We start from the raw sequence: 14,214 nt of genomic DNA on the forward strand, positions 1-14,214 counted from the left end.
GGGGTTTGGACAGCAATGGTCATTCTCAACATCGTTCCTCTCTGCCATCTGCCCATGCCTTCCACCTTCCCTGGACTTATCATCCTTGCTGACTTCTGCCTGCCAAATCATCCAACTTGTGCCAGCTCATTTGGCCATCTTCTCTTGCTCAAACTGAATCTCCACGTCCCTTGATTACCCCTGAAAACTGATCAGTATCCATTTGCAAGCAATATTTTCCTCCTAGTACGTCCAGGTATATAGGGTCCAGAGGGCTGTTTGATTTCTGGGATATTAGCTTGGAGGAGAATGAAATTTAATAAAAAAGTATGAGTTCCAAATAGCTGCATCATCTGTGTCAAAGAGATGATTTCCATTTGGGCTGCCACCTGTAGATATTATTATCAGTTATCCCTTATACTCAGATGGGGGAGTGAGCAAAACATTATTTTTCCTTCCAATCAAAAGGCCTGGAAATTGCTGATGCAATGTCCACATGAAAGAGCCAGAGATATTTTGTGTTGCCTTTTTAAAACATATTTTAATATTACATTTTAAAAGAAACTGGCCAGCAAGTTCATTCCAGAACAAGTTTTAGACTCTTTGAGAATCAAGTTGGGTAAGAACATAACAGAGGCTGTTTAGTTTGAACAGAAAAATTGCCAACATGCCCATAAAAGGAAGAATAGGCTGAACATTTTCTTTTGGTTCTTATTTTCAGAATTTCTTCAAAAATTAGTCTAATAAAAATTCAAGAGAAGCCATGCAATACACCTATGAAATACAAACACTTCAGGTAGAGCTTGTATCTCAGACCAAAATCAGTCCAGGGAACATGTGGTAATTTGGACAAGATTCCTGTCTGTAATGTCCCAGATTGATTACAAGATTCATCAGAAGGAAAGCTGGGGCATTTGCTAAGTGCCAATTTTGTGTCTGGCATGTGCCTTACACATGCCAGACACCATAATGGATGAACATTATCTCATTCAGTCCTCCCAGTTACCCCTTCAGAATGGTATTAGTCCCATTTACCAAGAAAGAAAAAGAAGTAGAAAATGTGGCAAGTGTATGGATAAGATATGAGTTGAAGCATAGATTGAGACTACTATTTATCCAAACTGTGTTTGAATCAGTGAATGAATGAAACTTAGAAGGTAACAAAAAAGAAATATATTATATACTGAGTTGATAAGCCTTGTATTCATTTCAACACTTGGAAACTGGAAGCCAATGTTTTGTGTGAGTCTAAAGCTTCAGTCAAGGGACATCCCAATATTTGTGGATCTCCATGAAGAAGCACCACCATCTCCTCTTCCTCCACAGCAGTTTTTGTTGTCGGCTAGTTAAGTGAACTTAATCCTCATCACAATGCACTTTCCAACTAGAGAAAATGAGAATAAGAAGTCTTAAACATCAAAAGAGAGAAGTTGGACTGGGTCTTGAAAGGATACAGACCCACACACCCAATGGAGAACAGAAAAAAAGATATACAGATGGAGTCCTTGGTGAAGGCCAAGTATCCCTGTTTGATCAGAGAAGAATGTTCCGGAAGGAAAGCAGTGAGATGAAAGCTAGATAAGGGTTGGAGAAGTTTCAAGCCATGAAGGACACAGAATACAAGAGAGGTAATTTTGACTTTATTTTCAAGGAACTGGGAACGCATCAAAGGCTTTTGAGTGAGGGAGACAAGAAGGAAACAGAGTTTTAGAAGGATTAAGCTGGCCATGGTTTGGAAGAGGGACTGGAAGTGGGGAGACCAGCTGGGGGACTTTCCTCAGAAGAATTCCATGACACTCAAGGCCATGGCTGTCGGGAGGCTGTGCATGCCATTTTGGCTGTGCTGTGTGCTGTTTGGATGAGACAGGCATCTTTAGGTTGTTTGTGCTCTGTCCAATGGGCTCCCATGGAATGGCCTAATTCCTGTGGCCTTTGATGTGGAAATGTCATCCTGACAGTGAGCGAATTCCAGGAACTCTTCCAGCAGAGAACACCTACTAAAGAAGGGGGCCCCCACTACCAGGATGTTGACCTCAGGAAGCAAGGAGATGGTGATGAGAAGCAAGCTGCTTGGAGAAAAAAATGTGCTTGACTCTTAGAGAATTGTTTCCAATGCCCTAGAACACAAATTTAAACTACGGCCTCAAAGCAGGAATGGCAGAACATGAAGGGCTCACTTGAACTTCACACTTAAACAACAATTTTCCATAGAGACATTGTTGCCTCACCCCACCCCTGCTCTGCACCGCTGGATCCTTGCTTTTATCAGAGCAATCTCCAGAGTCCATTGCATTAGGAACATCCTAACCAGACCTTGCTTTTCGTGGGTAGTGGGTCTGTGCATAATTCAAGAAGACGGTGTAGGAGAAGAGGCTGGAGAAATAAGATTGCATCTCAGCTCACTTAGACATCTGATCTTGGGCAAATTCCTTCAGCTGCAGAATAGTCATAAAAGCATGAGGATGAGATGAAATAATATACATGACAGCATTATATTCAAAGTAAGGGGCTGACTACAGAGGTCAGCATGATCATAAATCAATGCCTCCAGAGCCAGGCAGGAAATGCAAATGAATGCAATGGGTTGAGTGAAGACCTGAAAACCAGAGCTTCCATGCTCTGGTACCAGTTTCTCGGACACCCTCAATTTACTTCCCAATGTTTAAATAATAGCAACTAATTCAGATCACCTATAAAACCCCAAACAAAGCAGTGGATCAAATTCAGCTGTCAGTTTGCAGACATGGACTGGCTGCTTGAAAACTGTTACACTCGAACCCCAGTTCTGCCACTTTCTAGCTGTGTGTGTTAGACACGTCTCACACCTTCTCTGAAGCTTATTTTTCTCATCAAAGAAATGTGGATAAGAAGGGCAATGTAGAGAGCAGTGCTGGAGATTAACTGAGATCAGGTGCCGGGAGCTCAGCAATCTGGAGGTTGGAGCTGGGGGATGGAAGCCCCGTGCTCTGCCAGATATTAACCCTTTAGTTACTGGTCTGCAGAGAAATCTGCTGGGTGGGAGATTGGCACAACAGCTTTCACCAAAGTCCTTCATACATTTTTCAGTCTTCTTAATGCTCAGTAAGTGTCAACAGTTATTTTTATTAACTGAAGTATAGCTGATTTACAATGTTGTGTTAGTTTCTGGTGTATAGCAGTTATACATATATATTTTTTTCAGATTCTTTTCCAACATAGGTTATCACAAGATATTGAATATAGTTCCCTGTGCTATACAGTAGGTTCTTCTTGTTTATCTATTTTATATATAGTAGTGTGTATATGTTAATCCCAAACTCCTAGTTATCCATCCCACACTTTCCTCTTTATTTTTTTTTTTTCGGCTAGACAAGATTTTATTGGGTACAAGATGATCATTTTTGATAAAGAATTACAGTAGAGATCTTAAATGAAGGTAACAAGGTTCAAAGAAATTTGGTCAAAAGACCAAAGCAGATCCAGACTTGCCACCTGCCTTGGAATATGGGATTATTACCTGTTACCATTTCTCTGCAGTGCTTCAAGATGCTATTACTTGTTACAGGGCTTAAGAAGCAACTATCCCCTAAATAACGGTACCTGCCTCAGAGGGTTATTATGGAGACTGAATAAATACGAAATAGTGTCTGGCATATAATAAGTTATTATTGAAGGCCCCGGGAATCCTATACTGCCGCTCATAGTTCTTGCTTGTCTGAATACTGGAGGGGTAGGTAGGCTGGGGTAGCCGTGTCTGGAAGGTGTCTAGAAGGGCACCACATGATATACAGAAGGATTCTCAGTCCTGAATCTGCCCTAGCCTCAAGAGCCCAGGAGGAATCCACCTTTGCCCCACTGACAGCCCTCCCTCAGGACAATGATATGAGGACAAGAAAGAACTACCCTTAAATCAAGGATAGAAACCCAGGGAAGCCACGAGGTGCTCAGCACTGTGCTTTTGACACAGAAAGCCCTACCCTATGAACACCAGCGCTTGTGTTTGTCTCCCCCTCCTGCTTTTAGTTCCAAAGCTACTGAAGCCTGTATCGCCGATCTTTTACAGAACGAGTACCAGACATTTATCAGAAGAGGTCAAGCTTCAGGTTTTCATACAGCCCTCCCAGTAGTATAAAAGTAAATGTCAGTAATCTCATTGGGCTCTTAACCTGCAACCCAGCCTATGCATAAATTGCAGTGCCTTGGCCAATACTATAGTAGGTCTTGCTCTTCTCCAGATATGGTGAAATGAAACACCTTGCTTCAGGTCCATTCCCTGTATCTACTTGCATTTCCCCTCAATATAATTTCCTGATTCTGAGGCAGCTCTCACACCTCATTTTCCCCTAAAGAGGGAAAGCAAAGAGTAAATTCCTCTTACACTCAAAGGCTAATGCCCCCCTAAAATGAAGAATCAACAAGGTCTCAGCTCAAGTTTAATAAAACTACAAAAGACCAAAAGTGATACCCTACAACTATACACATCAGTTTGCCTGCCCCATAATACAGCTCAGGCCATTCCCTCCAGAGGAAGAAAGGCTGGCCTCCCCAGCCCCTGCAGGAAAGGCCTGTCCTGTCCCACACCACATCTGGGCCGAGTGTAAGGTCTGTGTTTTAAGCATGACAACAGTACAAAAGACAATAGTTTTGTTCTCATGGCCACCTACTGCAACCTGGCCCTAAAATGGCCCAGTGCTCACTTCTGCTTAGAGAAATATTCTTTGCTCTTCTGGACATCAGGCTTGATGGTATCACTGCCAGGCTTGCAGCCAGCTGGGCATACTTTCCCATGTTTGTCAGTAAACTAGAAGGCCTGAATTAGTCTCAGTGTCCCATCCATAGAACTGCCAACAGGAAGGTCATTTATGGTAATCTGTCGAAGGATACCTCTTATCATCAATAATAAAAGGGCATGAATGAGATGCCTTCATTGGCCTTTAAGACCCCATAGTCCTGAGCAATGATGTGCTTGGGGTCTGATATCAAGGGAATGTTCATGGGTCCCAGTCCTTCTTGTTTCTTGGGTGTGTTGATCCATGCCAGGTGACAGAAGTAAGAACCTACAGAAGCACCAGTCACTTGGCAGTTGAGTTTCTTAAATTCTTCTGACCTATCACTGAAAGCAATGATCTCCATGGGGCACACAAAGGTGGAGTCAAGAGGGTAAAGGAAGAACACAACATATTTTCCTTTGTAGTCAGATAGGCTGATATCTTTGAACTGACCATCTGGCATTACAGCAGTTGCTTTAAACGGGGAGCACGGCGCCCAATTTTGGCATTTCCTGAAGACATATTGCTATCAGCAGTTCTCACAGACAAACCACAGAGGACAGTCAGGAAGGAGACATGCCCCCTTTCCTCTCTGGTAACCATAAAGTTGTTTTCTGTGTCTGTGAGTCTGTTTCTGTTTTGTAAATAAGTTCATTTGTATCAGTTTTTTAGATTCCACATATAAGTTATATCATAAGATGTTTGTCTTTCTCTGTCGGACTTACCTCACTTAGTATGATAATCTCTAGTTCCATCCATGTTGCTGCAAATGGCATTATTTCATTCTTTTTTATGGCTGTGGTATATATATATATATATATATATATATATATATATATATATATATATACCACATCTTCCTTATCCATGCATCTGTTGATGGACACTTAGGTTGCTCTCATGTCTTGGCTATTGTAAATAGTGCTGCAATGAACATTGGGGTACATGTATCTTTTCAAATTAGAGTTTTGGTCTTTTCACAACAGTTATTTTTAAGGCTCGTTAAGGTTCACTGCTACTCCCCATCCAGATTTCCATGTCACTTGAAACTGTGCTCTATGTTAAGGGAGATTAAATAGGAGGAAAACACAGGCCCTAACTATTAGAGGACAGACTATATTTAAATAACTCATCACAGAAAAAGACAATGTCACTAGACTTGGGCTGTCCCAGACCCCTGACTTGGCTGGGTTTGGCCTCCTCCATCAAGGTCTGGCAGGTGTAATATCATGGTCTGGCTCACTGAAAAGCTTCAAGCACTCTACTTGGACAGCCAGCTATCCTCTGAATAATCAGGGCTTTGGGATTGGGGTGGGTGACTAGGCATTTGAGAGTTGGGTTCTGTGAGCAAAAGGACTCCATCAGTGTTTTAAGAACACATATAGTCAATTCTTGCTGGTCACAGTAGCTATGTCCTATTTAAGGTCATTCCAAAGGCTGAATTAGCAAATTCATTTCTCCTAGGGGAAATACAAAGTTAGGTTCCTGGAAGTTTCTGGTCACAGCATTTTCAGCAATTGACCTACACATACCCTGTGTTACATGTGTTTCTGTTTAAAGACACTTTAATACATATTGTTGATTCATTAGCATTGAATGCAGGCAACAGAAATGTAACTCATGGCTGAATGATGCTTATCTAACACACATATTTTCTCCATAAAGCACATCACAGCCTTCTTGTGCACTTAGGAACACTAGACAGCACTTCTCCGCTTGGGGGCCAATTTAAACAGCAAAATCACCAACAAAAACCAAAAAGTGCAAAAAACATGACAGTACATAGACTGTGAAAAGGATACTTGTTTACAGTACGAAAGCTGAAAGAAGAAAGTAAACCATAGCCTTGGTGGACCTCAGCTGGGAACATGCATGTCAGGTGACTCATATTTTTGCAGTTCTGTGCATATCCGCAAATGACCAGGAAAGCACTATGAGTATTGATTTGGGGTTTGCAAATAAATTTCAGCAAGTAGGCAAATTTGCAAAAACAGAATTCACAAATAATGAGTATTGACTGTATCTAAAATTTATTCACACACTTAACATTTGCATTTAAACTCAGCCTGGTAGGACTCTGGTCAGTTTCTATCAACTCAATTTATTTTTAAAATGTGTAAGTATTAACTAGCACAGAGGACATCATGGATGTTGAAAAAGATAAAATGTTGCATTGTAGAATTGTTTTTTTTTTCCTTGAAAGGACACAGACAACAACTGGAATTATCCCTGGGACATCTTACCAAGATACTACATCAGCTATTTGCATATTTTAGCAAGAAATTTATAAAAAAAAACTTCCTCCTATTAAGGCAGACTCTCTTCCTGGGACTTCTACTAATTGATCCTAGATCTGTCCTTGAGAATTACCCAGAACAGGGTCAAGCCTCCTTCCACACAGTGGTCTCTCAAATGTCTGAAGATGCTACCGGTTCCCTCTTTCAAGTTGGCAATTTTCCACATTCGAAATCCCCATTCCTCATAATTACTCTAATTTCACCATCTTTGTTGCTTTCTTGGAACATTGTTTCTAATCTATCAGAAATTAACTGCCATGTCCTGCTTAGGCTCTAGAATGAAATGAGTAGCCTCAAATTCTGCTGGTTAAGGTATCAATAAACAATTTTACTGAGGAGTACCTTGGCAATATATGTGACACTCTTTAAAATAAGCACATCCTTCCATGTCTTAAAGTTTATACTAAGGAAATTATTATGAACATGTGCTATAATTTAGTTACAGGGAATTCCCTGGCAGTCCAATGGTTAGGACTCTATGCTTTCATTGCCAACGACTCAGGTTCAATTCCTGGTCGGGGAAGTAAGATCCCGCAAGCCGCGTGGCACGGCCAAAATTAAAAACCCACACAAAAAAATAAACAAATAAAATTTAGTTTAGATGTTCATTACAGGGATCTTTATTATCCCAACATGTGGAAACACCCAAGAATAGAACAATATTAAAGAAATCATGGCACATCAATACAGCTATTAAAATGACAATGTGAACAAACCTACATTGACTTACACAGGTATTTATAAAATTGTAATAGAAAAGAAAATTATAAAAGAGTGGTTACAATCTGATTACATTTTATTAAAACATCCCTCTATAAGAAAGGAAAACATTCCCAAGAGGTTAACAAAACTCTCGAAGTTTAGTTCAAAGTGTTTCCCTTCTTCTTTATCTATTTTTTTCTACAATAAGCTATTACCTTCATAATTTAAAAAACGCAATCCTGTTCACTGTTTTAAAAGATTACAATTAAAACAACCCTTTGGTAGTTCCCTATTGTTTTCAGGAAAGTGTCCAAACACCTGGCTTGGGACACAAGACTTCTTATGATCTTACCTCTTAGGTTCCATCACCTAACTGGCCTCACAAGTAATTTCCACTTTGGTCATAATGAACCATCTGAAATATCCCCCGTTTGTATCCTTGCTTTCCACCTCACACCTTCTGCTTGAGATATCCTCTAGGTTTAGAAACTGGTTTGGGGAGATTATCCAGAAATTACACAACTGGCAAAGCCAGTCTTGGCTGCCTGACTCCGAAACCCATGCTACCTCCCCAGGATCAGAATGAAAAACTGACACAGTCAACCTGATACTTTTCTAATTATCTTGGTGCCATATTTAATCTTAGCATGGGCAAGTGAGTCACTTGAGCATTTACAAAGTTATCTGGAAGAGAAAGAAAACCCTGAAATACAGCCTGTTCCATTGACATATATACAGAAGGCCAAAATGATTTCAAAAATGTGTTTTTTCTTTTGGAGAGGAATGGTCCAGGGTATTTGGAGCAATATTTTAGCCAGAGAGTAAAGCCAAGTTCGCCAATCTATGTCCTGTGTGTCAGATTTCGCTAATCTGGCCCACTCTGACTTCTTCTCTTTCATTATAAGAAGTTAATATCGAATTTCAAAACCCAAATGGCATAAATAAATTCCAGATGTCTTCCCAAATTCCTAAATCTCACATTAGAATAAGGAGAAACTTCACTGTATATGAGTAGAGGGTTACATTTTAATTCACTGAAAAGCCAAAAGGATCTCTGGGCAATTCTTCAGCCTTTATTTCACCAAGAAAACACATGAACTCTTTGGACTTTCTTAAGGAAATGAGTCCTCAAGATTCACAGCCCAGCTGTCTGACATATGTTCTGCTTTATTTCTCCCCTTAAGAGGTAAAATAACATCGTCATGAAATGCAGGGCCCTGAAGCCAGGCTACCTCAATTCCAATCCAACTGGGTGATTTGAGGCAAGTCACTTAAACTTTCTATTCCTCAGTTTTCTCATTTGGAAAATAGAGGAATAGAGAGGGATAATCACAGTACCTACCTCACAGGGTTGTTATGGAGATAAGTAACTTAATAATTTAAAGTATTCAGCACAGTGCCAGCCACACAGCAAAATGTTTACACTCATTATTACCTAAGAGGTGTAAGTATGGAGAGCTGATGGAGCCCATCTTAATGGTTAGAAATTATTTTCCCTTCTTCTCCTCCAGATAAAACGGCTTAATCCAAGGTTAAGGAGGCTCTCATCCTTCCGTGAGTGATTAATAATCTAACTTCAGATCCCAGACCTTTCCCCTCAGCCTGGTCCAGACCCAGACTTACCTATCCGAGCCATCATTCCTCAACCTTCTGCCTTAGCCATGCCATCCCACCAACTTTGCATCCAGGATAACTCCACTTACAAAAATGTAAAAGCTCTGTCCTTGGAGGATTTGTGGACGCAGTTTCACACCTCCAATTAATTATAGGAGATCATATATGTAAGACACCAAAGTGCCGTAAGTGCTCAAAAAAATTATCATTTTCTTCCTTTTTTCCCCACCGCCATTAATGTCTGATGCCTACGTTTGCAGAAACATTTAACTATAACCATGTAAGACCTTCAGTGATCATCTTTAACAGAGAATTTATAGTCCACATATCCTTTAGCATCTCAGTTTCACACCTCTAGACCATGCATCCGTGCTAGAAAGCAACTAGACAAACAGTGCTATTTCATACATGACGTGTATTTTCACCTCTCAATAACAATGAAAGCTTGTGTAATATTTTAGTACGTACAGATCCCTTTCACATACATCACCTTACTTTGATATCAACTCTTTAAATAGGTTGTTGTTATCGTTATCATCATAATTTTGCAGTATGGAAAACTAAAGCCTAGACCAATGAAAAGGCTTGCCCCAAATCCTGCAACTGGTGATTCAGTGGGGATTTGAAGCTGGATTCTCTGCCCTGAAAGTCTTTGCTTTTCTTCTAGCAAATTTCACTGCTGAAGTTCTAAGATTAAAGAATGCAAGCCTTAGAAGAAGCCTTATGAATTCCTTGCTTGCATCACTTTCCATTGGATGTCCTTTTTTATTTTAAGCTCTGATTTTTGTTTTCTCTTATGTTGCCATGGTTGGCAAAATCAAGCTCAGCACAGTCATTCAGCCAGCTTGGAGCTGTTTCTGTAGGCTATCATGATTGTGTATTGGATGACTGGTTTAAAAAAAAAAGACATGTTTAATTGGTGTTTTCTTTCAAGCAGCATTTTGTTATACTGCAGCCAAATAATGCCTCATTTAGAAAGAAAAATGAACTATTCCAGAAAGTTTGTTCAAAAAAGAGGCCAAATCTTTTGCAACCATGAAGTATTATACACAAATCTGAAAATAGTCCATATTGAGAACAGGGTGGGAAGGTGAAGTAGAGCTGTGCCAGTCAAGAATGTCTGACTTCATGTATTATAACAGAAACTCAACTTCAGTGTCCTGGCTAAATAGGGGCTTGTGGTTCTCACCTAAAAAGAAGTGAGTTTGGAGGTTTGCAGTTAAGGGTTGGTACAATGGCTCCACAAGGTCATCAGAGACCCAGGTTCCTTCTACCTTTCTGCTTTTCCATCTTGGTATATGACTCTCTTTAGCAGGATCACAAGATGTCGAGTCTACATCAGTGTCATAACTGTCTTCTGCATGAAGGCAAAATACAAAGAACAAAATCTGAACAGGTGACACCAGCTGTCTTTCCCCTTTTGGAAGTTTCCCAGCAACATCTTCCATCAACCTCTGTTTACATATTATTGTCCCTACTGGGTGGGTCACATGACCTTCAGTGACCACAGGGAGTCTGGGAAGATGGGTATTTACCAGGTGCCATTGCTGCCCCTAACAGATGAGACCTCTGTTAGTAAGAAAGAATATCAAAATCGGCATTGAGAAGCAACTAACAGAGTCTGCCAAAAAGACTACCATTCACTGGGGTCCTGCAATGTGCTAGACACAAACTAGAACAATGCTAAAAAAGAAAGAACACTATCCTTGCATTAGAACTAAAGAAAATGATATCCAGAGAGATGTGAAATGTGAAATGCATTTTTCTCAGAAGATCTCCATGTGGATTTTTCTCATGTGACAATTCCTGGCACAGAATAGACACTCAAAAATGGTTTTAAATATTTCCCTTTTCTTTGTCTTCTCTTGCAAAGGAAATTAGAAATGCAGTACCAGCTTCCCCTTGGAGTGTCTTTATATCTGCATTGTCTAATTGATCTTGTTATGATCTAACTATAGCTACCGGTCTGGCCAGTGTGTCCATATCCCCAACCTCTGGCAAACACAGCACTGCTGACTTTGTTAGATCATGTCAAATTTTTCCTGCATGATATATTCTCTATTTTTGATTTTCTCTCCAGAGCTGTAATGATATTGTTTTCACTTGCAATGTCATCAGCTAAGACATAAGTAGCCTTTGGTTTGGTTTTTATCAGCATCTTCTTTTGCTTGGCACTTAGTAGGAGCTCAATAATATCGATTGAACAAATGAATCTCAGCTTCATCATTTACCAGGTGTGTGATCTTGGACAAGTTTCAGACCTACCATGATGAGAGAAAATAAATGCTTGTTTTAGAGATTTTTTATCATGCTGCAGCATTATAGCTGCAATAGCTGATGACTATAGCCTGCCACCAGTTAGTGAGGGAGGGAAATTCATGCAAAAGAGATTCTCAGCAGATAATGCCAAAGATATTTACTATAGAATAACATCCATGCTGTAACAAGACTCTTTTCTCTACCATTTGTTAAAATTAATAGACAATCCTGAATTATAATAGCCTCACATATAAAAAAATGCTAAAAAAAAATGACGCAGGAACTTCTCTAAATCCTACTCTGAGGTTTTTAGAGCATGTAGAGCACCACCATGGAAGGAAATGTTTTCCGAGCAAGCATCATTCTGTTGCATCAGTGGGCAAGTGCACGGGATGCCGATGATAAAAGAAAATACCCAGAATGCTTATCTCACTGACACAACTGCATTATAAATGTATTAAGTTTGAGTTATGGGAAACAATTAAACAAGCCCTGTACAGAGAGCAGAATGGGTAAAGAACCTCTCCTTTGTCAAAAATTGAATCTCTTGATTGTCAGTGAAAACCAAAGCTGGAGTAAATTTGGAAATCTGATATGTGATCGCCTGGAGGTTTATCCCTACCAAAATGTAAATTCACACCAGTGTTGAATGGGGTTTCCATCTTGCTTGACACACTTACGTATCAGACCTCTCTTCATAAAACATCCAGTGAAACTGGAATTTTGGAAGCAATAAGAAGGTGTTTGACACCAAGGGTTGGTACATACATACAACTTCATACATAGGGTATGATTCATAACCTAGTGTCTTTTCAAGGCATTTGTTAGATAGCAAAAGGTAGCTCTCAAGAGATTTCTTTTTGTCAGACAGCATAAACAACTGGAAATATATTTGTGTACTTAAGAATCAAACAGACCTGGATTTGATTCCAGGTCTGCTGTCTAATAAATGTGCAACACTAGGCATACTACTTATCACCACTGAGTTTTTTCCTCACCTGTAAAATGGAAATAATACTTAAGTTGAACCAAGTAAAATTGCCATATTTGAAGTCAAGAGAAGTCAAATATTGGTGATTTCATATGGTTCAGCCTGTACCTGTTTCACAGGACTGAGTCCAGCTTAGAAGAATAAGTCCATGAATGCCTACGAGCCACAACTCTACTGTTGCACATGATAGGCACCCAACTCAAAGTAGCTTTAGAAAAAGGGAATATATATCAAATCACCACAATGTACACTTCAAATATTTTTCCATTTTATTTGTCAGTTATATATTGATAAAGCTAGAATGTTTTTAAAAGGGGAGAGAATGCACTAACTCATGTAATTGGGCATCTAGGAATGGTGCCACCTTCGTTCATGGCAGGATCCAGGGGCTCAGATAATGCACTGTATCCTCTCTCTCTCTCTCTCTCTCTCTCTCTCTCTCTCTGCTGCTGTACCTCCTTCTGTGTCTGTTGACTTTGTCATGTATGGTGGACAGGATGACCAATGATAGTCTTCACCAGAAGCAAAAGGGACTGCTCTCTCCCAAAGGCTGTTTTTCTTGTGTTACATGTTCAGCCCTTAACTAATCACTGTTTCCATTGTGTCAGGTGCCAACTACTAGACTTGGTCCAGCCTGGTTGATTTTCTCACCTCCAGGGTGATGGCGGGAGCAAAGGGCACTATACATGAGAGCCTGATTAGAGCCACAAAAGATAGTGAAGCAGTACCCAAAGAATACTGGGGTATTAGACAGGAAGGGAAAAAATTGTCCACTACAGTATGTGCGACACTTATTACAGATCCTGGCACACAGAAGATGTGCTAAAATTAGCTGAACAGTTTCCTACACTATAGTCAAAGGACATAAGACAAAGTGAACAACTTTTCTCAGTTTGCCCAGGATTTTCTTGGTGTTAACAATCTATAAGTCTCACACCCTGGAAAATTCCTCAGTCCCATGCAAACCTTCCTGGTTTATCTAACGTATCCCTGTTTTAAAACTGAAAGTCCCACATTGGGAAATCACCTCATTTCTAGGCAAACCAGGACAGGTGGTCACCCTGATCAAAGAAAGCACTTGTAAGTGTAAATCTTAACTGCAGTTGAGGTCTTGTTAGGTCAGTTTATTAGTTTGTTGCATCAATAGAAGAATGACGTGCTATGGTACATCCAAAACCAACAAAATAGTAGGGAAATAGTATTTCTATAGGTAGTCCAATGGAAAAATGCATAGACCATGTGTTTTATTTAGAGTTACATGATCTGCTCCTTTGCTTTGCATTCCCCCTCTCTTTTCTTTGCTTTTATTTCAGTGTTTTTCTTTCTCCCTTTTCCTCTTTCCTTTCATACTTTCCTTCCTTCCCATCTTCCTTCTCTCATTTTCTTCTTTTTCTTTTCCTTTCTTGTTTGGCAACATATTCACCTTTCAAATAACATGTGATTTAGATTTGTTTGTGATCTTCAAAGGAGCTGTTATGTGTTGTCTGACTAAAACACAGCAGCCTCACTAAATACATTTATAGTGGTTAATCCACCCAGTAAGTGGAAACTTCACTGTTGATTCGGACAAGAAATGTATGTGCAATTACTGTGGGCTTGCTGAGCCAGCATGGTCATGATGCTG

At 39.9% G+C, this 14,214-nt stretch overlaps 1 protein-coding gene and 1 pseudogene across 4 annotated transcripts in view; one reads left to right on the forward strand and one right to left on the reverse strand.

Annotated features, from left to right (window-relative positions):
• C1QTNF7 (C1q and TNF related 7) overlaps positions 1 to 14,214 on the forward strand; it is a 127,277-nt gene that overhangs the window by 21,240 nt on the left and 91,823 nt on the right. The gene's annotated exons all lie outside the window — the stretch shown is intronic.
• Positions 4,272 to 5,249, reverse strand: LOC101333227 (peroxiredoxin-1 pseudogene; annotated as a pseudogene).

Source organism: Tursiops truncatus, chromosome 5 (genome assembly GCF_011762595.2).
Source record: "Tursiops truncatus isolate mTurTru1 chromosome 5, mTurTru1.mat.Y, whole genome shotgun sequence".
In the NCBI taxonomy this organism is placed as follows: Eukaryota; Metazoa; Chordata; class Mammalia; order Artiodactyla; family Delphinidae; genus Tursiops; species Tursiops truncatus.